The 13,057-nt window shown below is 38.1% G+C and overlaps 1 protein-coding gene across 7 annotated transcripts in view; it reads left to right on the top strand.

Annotated features, from left to right (window-relative positions):
* GBF1 (golgi brefeldin A resistant guanine nucleotide exchange factor 1) overlaps positions 1–13,057 on the top strand; it is a 106,368-nt gene that overhangs the window by 7,536 nt on the left and 85,775 nt on the right. The window lies entirely within an intron of this gene.

Genomic DNA, 13,057 nt, shown 5'->3' with positions numbered 1-13,057 from the left:
AGTGATATATGCAATCTGGTATATTATTATACAGTCTTTCTGTGCTTTGTTTATGTTTTCTGATCTGTGAATAGTGGGGAAAATCTGCTTAGAAAGTAGCCTCCCATTATCTGTTTTCTCCTTGCATTCTTCAGTTTGTTGGTTTTCATCATGTGTTATCAGTAATAAGTGAAGCACAGGCTTCACTTTTCACTTGGGTCTTTCGAATCTTGAAGTGAAAGGCTTACTTTGTGACCAGTTGCACTGAAAAGAACTGGAAATCTGTATTGATTTCAGTAGAACACAAAGCTGTGATGTCTATTTAGAGCAATTTTTTTTTTCTTAACCTTTTTCCCCTTTTCTCACATGTTTTCTCTTTTTGTAATTTCAGGAGTGATTGTTTAAGTGTATGTTGAGAATCTGGAAGTAAGGCTAATCCTGAGCAATATGTATATGGCATTCAACTGTTTCTCCCCAGGATTTGTCTTACTGATTGTAATATTTGAAAATAAGCTTTACTTCTGGTCCCTTACAGTGAGTGTTCAGAGCTGCACTAAACGGAAGTCTGAGTGGACTTTCTGCATTTCTAATTGCAAAGCATGCCCATTCTTGTGTTGGCATTGAGCCTGGAATCCCATAGAAAGTATGTTCCCTAGAAGTACAATGGTGCTGCTTCCAGGTGCTAATGAAAGGTGCTGAGGACATGTGCCAGTTCTAAGCCCTTATTCCTTCCTCTTTTGTGGCTGCCTGTAAGTATAATTCTTTGGTTTGCTTTGCCAGGTGAACTTCCTTTGGCTGTGAGCAGGACTCTTCTGTCAGGTCATGACATCTTAAGGAACAGCTTACGTTTCTGGATTGTATCTTTGTTCTGGATGTTATACCCAGACTACATGACAGGCTGGATTTGTGGAGTGTTGTAAGCTCAATCATCTTATGTAGGATACGCAGACAGTCACCAGAAGTGTTTTGGGACAAAATTTTCCTTGTCTCCCTTCCATGAGATAAAATTTTCCTTAAAATAAGACTCCTGAAGTTGTTTGCCATTATTGCAAATACTGCTTCTCATCAACAAGAGCAGGGAATGGCAGGATGCTCAAACAGATGCAGTATGAGTAAATTTCAGGGACTGGCCATTTATCTGGAGTAGCTAGATACAACGTGCTGTTGACTTGTTGGGGAAAAATGCAAACCCAGTATCTCCTTGTGTTAGAGAAGGCAAAGTTTAATGTACTGAGAGATTCAAGACTCCCTGTGAGTATTAGTCATCATGTAAGTGTGGTTCGTGCTGAGATAATAATTGCTCATATGTGATGATGATAGCATGTTGGTTTGACTACACTGGGTTCTTTTAAACAGGCAATTTCAGCTTCAGTGACTGCTGTTTACTGACTAGGGTCTTGAGATAGGACATTGTTGCTCTGCTGTCTTTTTTTTCAGTTTTAGACATGGACTGTTCCCAAGCAATACTTTGAATAATACAGTCTCCTGTCTCATCTTCCAGGCAATGAAGGTTTTTTGTGGGTGGTTTTGGGGGTATTTTTTTTGCCTAGACCTTCCTTTCATGTCTCTTTCATTAGCTCATGGAAACACATTGCTTTTATATTTAAATTTATTCAAGCTGTAATCTTTGACATTTGAGTTAGCTTTTAGTACAATTTTGCATTTATAGTAATATATATTATGTATTTTCTCAATCCCCCAAGAACCCATTTTAATCTGTTCCGGATGCAAATTTCAGGCTGCCTTGTCCCATCTCCCCTCTCGCTCTCTCCCTCCCTTCCCCTCCCCCATGGAGCATGTTTGATCAGGTGTGGCAGGAATATCCACTGTCAAGCTGCGCCCTTTATATTAGTCAATATTATCCTTCCTTCCCTCCCACTCCCTTCATTCTCCTCTGGGCTTTACCAGTTGATTTATAATTTTGGAATTCTCATCGGAGTCTGTAATACAGTTTGTTCATTATTTAACCAAAACCTGTTTAATGAGCAAAGAGAGGCAATGTAAATGTTAGGCATGTTGCAGTGGAGTACCTTTTGTTCTCCTCTGAGCTAGTGGGTATTAACTCTGTCATGCCTGTGATGCTGAAATACCCTGGTCCAGGGTATAAAGATGCACCGAATACCTCCAGCAGCTAAAAAGCCACATTACAAAGTACTGCTTCTCAAGAGTAACTAAGTTTTTTATTTGATTACCAAAATAGCTCCAAGCAAGCTTTTACTAAGTAGTGGTATCCCATACCATCCCATTGTAATGTCTAAATAGGCTCTTGAGGGAAGCATCTGGAGAAGATGCTGTTGCTCAGCACAGACAATCCTATGATTGTCATAAGGGTAACTTCACTTCTGCTGTTCAGCATACCTAGCTAATTGTACCTGAATTAAATGGAATGAAGTTGCACTTTAAAATTCTGACACAGAAACGTAATTTCTATGGCAATTTTGTATAGATTTATGAAAGCAATTTAATGATTTGAAAATGAACAGCATGTCTTCTCTTACCTGCTGTCATTTGGTTTACTGTATGCCATTTGTATACTTTAATGGGCTGCATATATTTTAATTATTATTAATAGTAGTTGCCTGAAAAACAGAAAGGAAAAGTAGAGCTTCTGTTATTGTGGGGTGATGCATAAGTTACTCTAAGATAAATTTAACAGCTGAATGCTTGTTGTACTGAGGTATGCACCGTAAGCCTAAGTTGGATGTGGTGTCTTGTATTTCCAGTGCTTAGAAAAAGTGAAAATTGGTGCCCTGAGTTACGACCATATGGAAGCAGTGACTATCAAGCTTTGTCCATGCATGCAAAATTGAAATGCGACTACATCTGCAAAGGGTGTTTTAAAACTGATGGAATCGTTACTGTTGGTACAAGTTTGTATCTAGGGTCACCATCACCACAACTTCCATTTGGTTCAATTTTCAAGTTAGCTGGATATCTAGAAAATGTGTCTGCATATTGAAATATTTGTTCATTTCATCAATTTTCTTACAGATTTAGGTCAACAAAAGGAAGCTTCTTTTTGACATCCAGTGATAATTGAGCATTGTTTTTTTTAATGAGTGTTTCCAACGTAGGATGCTCTTGAGCTCACTAGGGAGAGGTTTTATAACCACAAATGGCTGGAAATATGAGTTAATTATAAGCTTGCTTTTTTACAGTCTGATGAGGATTGGGTTTTCTAAAATCTTGCCAAATTGAAGTCTTCAGACCATTCCAGAATGATATGGAGGTAAGAGCAGATACTTCTGTAGTTGTTCTCCTTATTGCAGAATTTATGCTTTGCTCTGACTGGGGGGGATGAGTCAGTAACCAAGATTTTCGTGATTGAAGTGCTGCTTACTGGTGTGTAGGATGGCTTTAGGACAGAAAATGACTAAATACAACTGCCTTGTACAAGTCGGCACTGCAGTGGGAGAAGCAGGTGTTTGTGGAAAGTGTGTGCATCGAGAGTCTATTTAAATAAGGTTTAAACTAGGTAAACACACCTGTGAAGAGGTGCTTGTGTATATTTTAGGTCCATGAGTACCAGACTGGAAGGTTTGAGTCCTTTTATCCTCTGGTGGTTCAGAGTTAGTGCATTTAAACAGAAGCTGCAAAGTAAGCTGTTAGAAGCACTCTGATTTCATGCACATTCATGACATTTTAAATGAATGCTTGTACAGTGGGTTCAGAAGAATCTTTTCATGGCTTATTTCAGACAAGAAGCTGCTGCAAATCTCCATCTTTAGAGGGTTGGCTGGGGCATTAAGAGCTGGCTAAAGGTCAAATGACTGTAACCGTAAGAGAACCTTTGCCCAGTATACAGACTTAATATACTTGTTACTGTAGCCATCAGTTTTCTGGTATGTAGATTTGATTGCACACTCATTTTCTCATGTCTAAGCTCTGGAAACTCAGGTTTTAGGGATAATCTGACATTCATATAAAACAATATGAGAATTTTATCCTGATTTGGGGTTAATGTCAGAACTTTTTCTGAAAGACCTAGTTTTAAAAAGTGGTGAATCAGTAGTAAATACAGATGAGCAGCCTGATCTCAGTGCTGTTGGATAGAGTCTGACATATTCATTGTGGTCTACTTAAGAAATCATAAAAAAGTAATGTTTTTTCTTAAAAGAGGTGTAAGAATTATGTAGTGTTGCAATGCTTGTTATTTTGCACTTTGCAGATGAGAGCAATACCACGTTTTAATTATTATTTATGTCTTAAGTTTCTGCAGGAAATGCCTGGACTAAGAAGTAAACAAGAAACACTGATGAACTCTTAAGCTGTGGTCCCTTCCAACCCAAACCATTCTATGATACTTCTTTTGTTTGCATTGAAGGACTGCAATGTTACCCAGAGCAGACATTAAAAAAAAAAAAAAAATTCATAGATACACAGAATGGTTTGGGTTGGAAAGGACCTTAAGATCATCTAGTTCCAACCACCCTGCCGTGGGCAGGGACGTGTCCTACTAGATCAGGTTGCTCAAGGCCCTGTCCAGCCTGGTCTTGAACAAAAATCACCTAAGCTTTTTTTCTGTTGCGTATCAGTTTCATATAAAAGATCTAGAAAACTCACTGGTGGTGTAGATGATGTCTGTTCCTGTGATAATTAAAAAAACCCAAACAACAACAAAACCCCCAAAACTATTTATTTATATACTTGCAAATAGCAGTTATCCATGGATGTTATACTTGCTGGTTTGGAAGGCCAAATAACTCAGGCTAACATTTAGCTGTTATTGCATCCTCTATAAAATTTTTAAGGATGGAAAGGGTGTAAGAAAGGTCAGGCAATTGGCAGAGTAAGGTTTCTTCAATAACTTAAACTCGGCCTCACTCTGGTGGTTGGCAGTATGACTGTAGTCCACATTGGATGACTTGACACAGTGTACAGAAGTGGTAAATAATTTCCCTTAATATTTTCTGTCACCTTCTTGCCGTAAGAAATACGAAGATTAAGGTAACAACTTTAATTTGACACTTTGCTTGCAGGCTGAATCCAGACTTGAGTTTTGTGAATTGTGTTCAAACAGTGCAGTAAAAGTTGTCATTTTAAAAGCAAGGCACTAGTCTTTCATGAATGCAGACATCCTTCCAAGAGAAGCTGCAGGTAGTTCCAAATATTCTTTCTGAGAGAGATTTAATCTTCTTTTTAATCTCATTGTAGCATCAAATGAATCAAATGACTGTCTTATGGCTGAGGTCTTTGGATTTCCCTCAGATAATAGGTTTCTATTGATACTTTTGGCATAGGTTTTCTTGGTGTTATTGGAGAAATAATAAACCGGTCTTTAACCAGGTGGTTTCTAGTTTTCTGCTTTATTTGCTAAGCAGTTTTCCTAGAGTGACACTAATGTGCTCTAAGAATGTAGCTGCATTGGGAGACGTGGTGTGTGAATTTCTCAAGCCCAAAGCTAATACCTAAATTGTCACAATTTCATTTAAGATTTAATATGTTTTCTGGATGTGTTTGATGAAGAATAACTTGGTGTTTGTGGAGCCTTATTGCACCAAGATAAGCACCATAACTTTTTCCAAGGCTTTTCTGTTGCATTTATGCGGAGTGCTCAAGGAATAAGGTATGGATGGACTCTGAACTCTAGTTGATGATGTAGCTATGACCGAATGTGCAGAAAGGGCTAAACTGCGGTTGTGTAGCATCCTGAACATGATAACTTTATAGCTCTTGTGTTTGTCTTCTATTTTGTGTTTATGAGTAATAGGAAACTTAATAAATTCAAAAGAAGTGGAGTGACTCTGAGAATATCTAGAGGAAAAAAACCAAACTAACCTAGTAAGATGGTCTTCACACAAGGTATTCCAGTATTTCTCTTAACATTAGGACGTCTGAACTGGCACTTCTGCAGTCTGGCACCACCACCATTGTGGTACCACCTAAGCATCCTTTTAATACAGTTCTTTGGGTGCGGTGTAAGACTAAGATTTGACCTTAACAGTCTTCCATCTGTGCTTGGCTAATGACTGGCAGGTACAGGCAGGAGGTGGTGCTGTTGGAAGGAATCATTTCCTGACCCCTAATCCTTGAGGACCCAAGGATTTTAGATGGACAAGCACTCCTGGCTGCTGGTTGGCAGAGTTCCCACAATGGGCTTGTTCTGTAACACCAGCTTTCTGTTACCACTGCAGGCTGGGCTCTGAAGAGCTGCCACATGTGCATGGTGTGCAACTGACTCTCTCTTGTTCCACACTTGTTGAGCAATTACTTTCCCACTTGTTGGGCACTCCATTATTTCCTTCAGTTACTGCTTCTGTGTGAAGTGGAGCCATAAAGGAAATGGTCTAATGTACATACATTAGAAGGCAATAAATTGCAGTTTGATTTGGTAGAAAGGCAGTACCAGATGCTCTGTTGAAGTTAAGGTTCCTCTTAAATCATCCATGGAGGTTTTTTTGAAGATGATGTCTTTGTTTTGGTTAGGACTAGTTAGAAGGAGTTGCGGCCAATTAAGAGACATTAAGATATTTACATTATAGTAAAAACCCTCTTGAAGTAGGAGTATATTTAAAATTGCTGAATTCCAGTAGAAGTTTTATATATTAAATATATAGCTCTTCTGTCACCTTTTCTTCTTTTAACTGTCTTCTCTCCTTGCTATACAGCAGCCATCTAAGCTATTAAAAACAATGTCTCAAAGGTGATTACTTCAAAGAAGCAGTAACTTGTGTCAGAAAGTGCAGGTGCATTTTTATATAGTTGCATAATATGTAGTAGGACTGCCAAGAAGCATTGGTCATACATACACAACAAGCACACTGAAGCATTCCTTACCTCAAAGGGTTTGTAGCTTAAAAGAGGAGAAGCAGAGAGAAGTCATTAAGCACACAAAGTTGTTAAACACTTGAGAGTTTTTCTTAATCGCTACCTCCATTTGTTCTTCAAACAAGCTGTTGTTGGCTGATCCCTGATACAGTTTATGGTAAGACGAAAGTTTGAAGGAGAGGTTTGAAATTGGGCAAAATTTCAAGAACAGTGCAGGGATGTGTGGTAAGGTGTTTCAGTAATTAGTGTGGAAGAAAAAAAACTGTCGAGAGGTAGAATGGGAGGGACTTAAAGGTAAGTATAAAAGCAGCAGAATGATGAAGAACATTGTTATTAATATAGCAAGTTGATTGGTTAGGGAACATTAATAATGAGGGATGTGGAGTTGATGGCTTGCCCATTTGAGGTAGACTTGCAAGAGCTTTTTGGTTGGTTTTTTTTTTAAGGTAACTACCTAGCTTGGCTATGGAATAGATTGTTGCTTACAGGGATTCTTTCAATCAGGAGAAAAACTTCTAGCATGTTATGGACCTCCTCGCTGTAAGCTCTTTAAAAAAAAATAAAAAAATTATATGGATAGTCATGATCTTAATTTTGTAATTTGCCTTTAGGAAATGATACAATGCAACATTCTTTCTCCAGGAAAGAGCTTGCTTACAGGAAGTTTGACAGAGCCTTGGGTGACATGGTTTAGTGTGAGGTGTGCCTGCCCATGGCAGGGGGGTTGGAACTAGATGATCTTAAGGTCATTTCCAACCCTAACTATTCTATGATTCTAAGTTACAGCTGCATTCAGTCCTATAAAAACTAACATAATCTTTCAGATGACATGATTTTAACTTGCTTTACATCACCTTTGAAAGCTACAAAAAAAGTTTTGGTATATATTGCCTACTGTATTATATATTATAGTTCTATATTATATAATATAGAAAAAATATTATATATATTATATATTATAAGCCTATAATACAGTAAGCTAAAGGTAGGTTCTGAGGTCTTATGATACGATGGATTCTGGGCTGAAAGAGATGGAAATGTTGTATCATGGATGAATCTGAAGTGCATTCATTCCAGTATTGGTGGTATCTACAGATGCTTACTGGGGAAAATGTTTGGGAGTGAATGGATATCTGTGAATTTGTTAATAGAGTAACGAAGACTAAATCGTGAGTGAGCTAAATAGATGTAAGTCTTCTAGGGACAGGTAATCAGTACATGTCATCACAAAATTGTAGGAAATAAAACCCATCTTGAGAAGGAACGTGTATCAACTAGTCATTGTAGAAAATCAATAGAACTGCATTAGTATTGTATGGTGTACTGTATCCATGTGACTTGGAAGTGCCACCAGAAATGTTCAAGCAACCTGTTCTTGTTTTGAACTCCTAACTATATTTGGACATTTCCCCTTTAGTTTAAGGGCATGAATAGACATAGACTCGTTATCCCTTGAATTTGATTAAATGAGTACGTCTGTTGTACTCTTTGCATGGTTCAATTGTGAAGTTAAAACTCGTGAGTTCAGCCTACTTTGTATTCAGGCATGTTGTGAAAGAAAGAGGTACATAGTTACATGACAGTTGAGGAACAATGTGACATGACAAAGACAATGTGAGATGGGTAGAAATGTAAAAGTAAAGCATGTTATATGAGAGCTTGCACATATATGTGATATAACTGAAGTTTGGGGTAATGTTGGCTTTAGCTATCCTGTTAAAATTAATACTGTTTCCATGACAGCTTATGCTAATGTGTTTTGCAGTGTAATCACAATTACACAATTATAATACTCAAGGGGTGCACTTGATTAATGCTTGTTAGCTGAATATGTTAAATTCTTCAGTGATGGTGGTAATTTGTTCAATCCTTTATCTATACCCTAATACAAGCACTTTGGAAGTTTTAATTTCCAGATCTGTCCTTATAGCAGTAAGCTGAAAATTACTCCTAGCCATATTGAAACAGTAAGTTCTAAACACAGAAGACTTTCAGAAAGTGTATGCTGTCTTTGCTTGGTGCAGGAGTCTGAATGCTTGCATAACTGTAAACCTTGATGTGTGCTACTTAGATGAGAGACTTCGAAACAAAGCTGTTCACTCTTGATTTAACTTAATTCTGGGAGGAAGACTTTTTATTAAAATGTGTCTTTGTAATTTTTCTTGATTCAGAGGTGAAGTCTGCCAAGATGTTGCTGAATTAGATTCCATTTACCTCTTCATTAACTTGTTAAATAATTTAGGTGGCAAACTGTAAATACAAGGCATTGTTGAAATAAATAAAGATGTGGTTGTTATTTTGATCATGGCATACTGAAGGAGAACAGTCTATTAGATCTGGGTATAGCTGTGGGGAGAGGGAGATACTCTAGAAATAAAACAAGTGACAGTAGCAAAATATGGTTGCTTATGTAAGCATCTTTAGTAATTGCACTTAGGAACTTGGAAGTTCTTCAAAGCTGGATTGAACAATTTATAGTGGCTTATAATAGTTCTGTAATAACTAAGATGGCAGCATGGGAGGAGCCATCATTAGCTGGTTTTCACTTCAGTCTGAGGTTTTCACATTTGTTGCTCAGAAATGCTATGTTTTCTTTGCATTTCAGCCCTTAGTTAAAACATTTGTGTTTTCAAGTGTCTGAAGTGCAAATATATTCATTCAGACTTAAGATCTGATGAGCGCTGTCAAATTTTACTTCTGTGCTTTCTCTCTCTTAAATACATTCTGCCTCAGTATGAAATTGGCACTTCAGATGTGATCAGGCTAGTACAGGGAGGGGGGAGAACAGAGTCCTAGCAATATTTACTTTGGTGGCATTGTTGATGATGAATACGAAAGTGTAGGAAATATGTTTGCTCAAATATTTACCAGTCTGTTAAAATATTGTCAACAGGAAGGGACTTTTTCACTTGAAGCAGGACTACCATGATCTTGTAGGAAAACTAGGATTTGGTTTGGCAAAGAGATAAGTTTTAAACAACAAACTTTTCTGAAGGCTTATGACTTTGTGTGATACAAGAGTCTGGACGCTTTAATCATCAAGGCTTCTGCTTCATTAAGAACATAAGGGAAGAAGTATCCATGTCTGGTAAATAAAAAAGTAATATTTTCTTGGGGAAAGGTCTTTGCCAAGAGGTTTGGAAACACAGAGGAGGAAGAAATGAAAAGATTCAGACATCATAGAAAACAATAAACTCTGTTGGAGTAGCTGAATGGTAGTTCAATAATTAAAAGTTTTTTTCAGGGAAAAAGAAATTGCTGAAGAAATATATTCTTAAATATAGAGGGGGGAGAGACTATTGTAGGCATCCTGGAATGCTTAATTTAATTGTTGATTGTTGATTGACTATTAAAGCTTCGTGTCAGAGGCAACATCAACTTAAATTTTGCAGACTTTTTTCCTCCCCTCCCACTTTTACTGACAATCCATTAACAATCTGAAAGTGAAGCTCATTCTCATTCATCTGGCTTTGAATTGTAGTTTCTCTTTGGATGGTAGTTCTTAATGCTGTTGAGTTTCGCAACCCATGCTGGTACTTGTTCACATGCACAAGACCCATATGCTGCAGCGGAAGGTCACACACTCTCTTTCACTCTGCAGAAACAGCAGGTGATGGTACCAGCTGTTCACATCCCCATATTAGATGCCTGAATTTGAGCAGCTGTGTGAGGCTGCCAATAAACTCTAACGTAATGCAGTTCATAGTTTGCCCACATTTCACTTGATTCTACTCGGCACCATCCAGTATGTTTTTTTTAAATATCTTTCAGTGCCCCCAGCAAGATGTTAGTTTTCTTTCTTGTGCACTCATAAGATGTGCCAGTCAGTTGCTTGAAAAGTGTCCAGTGTTACAGATTTGAAAAGGAAAGGCTACCAGAAAAACTGCACATGCACAGGTTTTAAGGAGGCAGGAGTAATCTATTGTTACTGTAATGTTGAAAGTTTAAAATTTTAAAACATTTTTGCTAATCTAAGCTGTTCTAAAGGATGTTCTTGTCATTAAGCAGTAGTAGTTTTGGATACAAAGCTAGGTGGTGGTTGGAAGAATAGGTCAAAAGTGCTTTCACTCTGAGGAACCTCTGCCTGCATTCAGCTAGCAGAAGAGGTCTTGTTACGTGAATCTGGTATTAGAAGAAGGCTGTAGTGGTTTTTAATTGCACTTCTAGTAATAAAACTTGCTTGGCAATGAGTTTTTATATATCCACAGTTTATTTCAACTTGTGCTTTTTATTTAAAAATCATATTTGTGATGTGTTAGGACCTTTTGTTAACCCAATTAAATAAATGGTGGAAAGGTTGAAACTGCCTGTCTGTATTTTGCAGAAAAGGGGAGGAGGGAGCCAAGTGACGACAAAGTCTTCTTGCTAATAAAATCCCGACAGGTGACTTTAGTGGTTTGTGGGTTTTGTTGTTGTTTTTGTTTGCGGGTTGGGTGTTTCCTTCACTCTCCCTCCTTCCGCACACCCCCCTCTCCCCCCTCCCATTGCTGTAGTCTCAAAAAGTGTTCATTGGAATCAAAGCCATATTGAGGTAGAAGCTATGAAGAGCATCTTTTCTGACATATGGAGGTGGGTAAGAGAGTTCGGTTCTTTGCTCAAAGGATCTTGTGGAACTTCAAATTCACCAAGAGCCAAGGTAATTATTAGAAGTCAGGTGTTACGTGTTTTAGAAAGTTATGAAAATAAAAGAACCTAGCTGTGCAGTTAGTGTTGGAAGAGGTAGCATGGGATCAGAGGAAGAATACAGCTGTTAAAATAGTAAAGTGCCTCAGCTCAGAAGAAAAAAAGCTAGCTTTTCATTAGATCCTATTGTTATTGCTCCACAAACTCAACTCATTTTTCATTTTAGCTGGTCAGCATTCTTCAGTTGAATGATCTGAAATCTAGAACTGATTTTCCTTGCTTTATATGTGTTGTTTTTCTCCAGCAAAGATAGCACACTTTTTTATTTCCAGGATGAGGAATTGGCTCTCCCATAGCAGATGAGAGCTGCAAGCTCTTTTGTTTAGCATCTCACCTTTTTTACGCAGCCGTACAGTTTCTTTGTAGACACCCAGTGTTAATTAGTTGAAACAGCCATTTATTTTTAGCTGCATATTTCAGCTATTTAATTAGTTTTACTGTGCAGGTGTCTGTCAGCCATAAAGGAAGTAGTTGAAGTAAACCCTTGTATCAAATGAAGTACCTCTCCATGCCTTACAACTGCTTCCAAAATAAGTTGAGAATAATGCTTTACACATTTTGTCTCCTTTAACTCTACAGGCAAGCAAGAGAGGAAGCATGGATTAACATGTAGTGATTTCGAGGAGCTGTTCTCTGCTCAGATTCCTCTGTACTTGGGGTGACTGACAGGGACACGTGCCTCAAGTGCATCTGGAAATATATCACTGGCAAAATTTGGTTGGGTAAATATAGCAGGAATGGGTTGTCAGGGCAGGAGACATATTGTTCTGGGAAAGGAAGTGCTGTCTTGTCTGTCGCCTGAATAACTATTTTGTATATTTTTGCAACTTGCCTATTTCTTTCAGTGCAACTCGGGTACCAGCCAGATCTGACGTGCATGCTGTGTTCTCTTGTCATGTGCTTTTACAGTGGGAGTGTTACCAGAAATGCTAGAATCGGTAGGAGTAGCCAGAGAACTGGTACCAATATTATCCAATGGTGTTGAAATAGTAGTGGCACACACTTTGTTCTAGTTTAAGCCCTTTTTGAAAATAGGCAGGGGCATCAGGTGTGGAAAGTAATTTCGAGAGTCTTAGGATGTGGTAATACTGAAGAACCCTGACTTTTGCTTAGGTGCACAATTGTTTCTGGCCCATACGGTTCCAGCAAACAAACAGAAAATCCCAAAGCCAAATAGAATACCATGACACCACACCTACTCCTGCCAAAAATAGGCTAAAAAGCCATATTCTAAAATTCTTACCTTTTGTTGGCAAATGATATAGGGAAGAAAAGGCCAATTATAAGGCTTTCCTCCAGCAAAAGCTCATGGGCAAAGGCACAAAGCTTCTTGAACCATTGTGATATTGGTCATATCTCAACACAGATTACACTGTTTGTGCAGAAAATTGAACCAGTGGCTTACAGAAATCTATGCAAGCATAGGAAGTGAGGCTGTATTTTATATAGAAAGACATAATCATGGGCAATGACAGTTAAAATCATACCAGATGCAAGCAGTGGAAAATAGTAAATTACAAACTTTCTGAAGTTTATCAAAGGAGATGACTACAGATTGGAGGAGAAAAAAAACCAAGCCAACCCCAGACCCTACTTAAAAATCAGTAATAGCTGACTACGCTTTCTC

Source organism: Pezoporus flaviventris, unplaced genomic scaffold (assembly GCF_033815535.1).
Source record: "Pezoporus flaviventris isolate CSIRO_AGI_PZ_B2104156 unplaced genomic scaffold, CSIRO_AGI_Pfla_v1 ptg000029l, whole genome shotgun sequence".
NCBI classification, from domain to species: domain Eukaryota; kingdom Metazoa; phylum Chordata; class Aves; order Psittaciformes; family Psittacidae; genus Pezoporus; species Pezoporus flaviventris.
The sequence above is the reverse complement of the archived record's forward strand: the minus strand, read 5'-3'. Positions and strand labels throughout refer to the sequence as shown.